The sequence below is a fragment of the Temnothorax nylanderi genome, unplaced genomic scaffold (assembly GCF_030848795.1).
Source record: "Temnothorax nylanderi isolate EJ_2023f unplaced genomic scaffold, tnyl_v1.0 TNYL_tig0048_pilon, whole genome shotgun sequence".
Classification (NCBI taxonomy): domain Eukaryota; kingdom Metazoa; phylum Arthropoda; class Insecta; order Hymenoptera; family Formicidae; genus Temnothorax; species Temnothorax nylanderi.
Genome location: NW_027249110.1, coordinates 415,267 through 416,948, shown reverse-complemented (window position 1 = coordinate 416,948; position 1,682 = coordinate 415,267).

The window sequence follows — 1,682 nt, the reverse complement described above, 5'->3', positions numbered from 1 at the left end:
TCCAGACTGAAGCACGCTTCAGATGATCGCCTCTCGCTTCCCTTCGAGTAACTACTTAAACGCTCCGTTTTCGCTGCCGTGCAAGAAGAGTAATGCAAAAAGTAACCGACAAAAGTGACGACGTTATTCCCTGCACTGACGAACGAGCCAAATTTACATATCGCATCTCTTCCTCTTACTCGTCTTCAGATATACACGGAAACCTCTTGGTCTTCCGAGGATAATGGACGGCACATTGTCGTATTTGCATGTTTACGGTTTAACAAGTGAAACTGGATATTCTGCAAACGGATCATTCTCTTTCGTCGAATATTAGTGTATTTTAAACACAATCGACAATAGATTTACGTCGCGTTTAAAAGTATATAAATTCACGCGTCTATAATTCAATTTTGAAAAATATCGATTTATAGTTCTCTATTTTTGCCGACTAGTCAAAACGAGAACCACTGGCAGACTCGAAGCCGTGCTCGCGCGAACGAGAGCAAGTGGCTTCTGTGTTCGCATGAACGAGATTTTAACGTATGGTTCTGCTGGATTCTGATGAAGTTTAGCGGATAAGAACGCGCGCGCGTACAGATGCATACGTCATAAGCGGCGCTCTGTAAAATTCGTTGCAAATAATCCAAATCAAGGTTGCCGCGGACAAGTGCGGTTCTGACAAGGAGCCGTGATCTGACGTGCCTGTGCAAAACTGGTTGCACCGCGCGAGAAACGGACTGTTTCCGACGGTTGGTTGGTTGGTTGGTTGGTTGGTTGGTTGGTTGGTTGGTTGGTTGGTTGGTCGGTCGGTCGGTCTCTCAAATTTACGACCATGTTTGAAATTTATTCTCCGCGCGTCGTAGACCCGATAAAACCGATCCTGAAATCGCGCCGTTGAAATTTCGCGACACTGGAAGCTTCGGCAGAGAATCCGGTAAAAATTTTCGATAGTTTTCAGTCGCTCAGGTCAAAGTTTTGTTATATAAGATATTAATCCAGATGTTAATAAAAGGTTTAATTTTGTTATTCACGTAAGACAAATCTTGGAAATATGCAAGTAGTAATTTACAAATATTAAGTGTTTGCGTTTTAAGATTTTGTTGCATAATTATACTTCAGATTTATGAATTGACGCGAGAAAGAAATATCATCTTTGATCATTGATTCATCCGTGAAAACAAAACAAAATGAAAATTATAAGAATTCAGACGAAAAAATTGGACAATTTTTAAAATAAACGTGCATAAGAAGCGACCGAAGAGAAAACAACATAACTGCCAGCTGAAACAAAGTAATAATTATATAGCAGCGCTGTTTACCGAGACATTGTGTTTTTCATTGCGCTACTTTCTAATTGACGGCGAAATGTCAAAGAAACAGAAAGTGCATTTAAGTTATGCAAGTTTGAAGTTGAGTCAATGCACTTTTACTTCATATTAATGTCGAAATTCTTTAATCTTTAGCTTCCTTTAATCCCGTCCTTAACTTATTTCAGAAAAATATATTACTATTATATATAAAATTCTTTTATATTTTTATATATATACATATATCTAGAAAGCATTTTTCGAAATAAAAATTATACTAAAATTACGTTAAATTTTGAAAAATTAAATACGAGTAAAATAATGTGTCTCGGTAAACACCACGAGGATAATTTAACGGAAAGTAACGAAGGTTGTGTTTGAAGACGTGCGCTG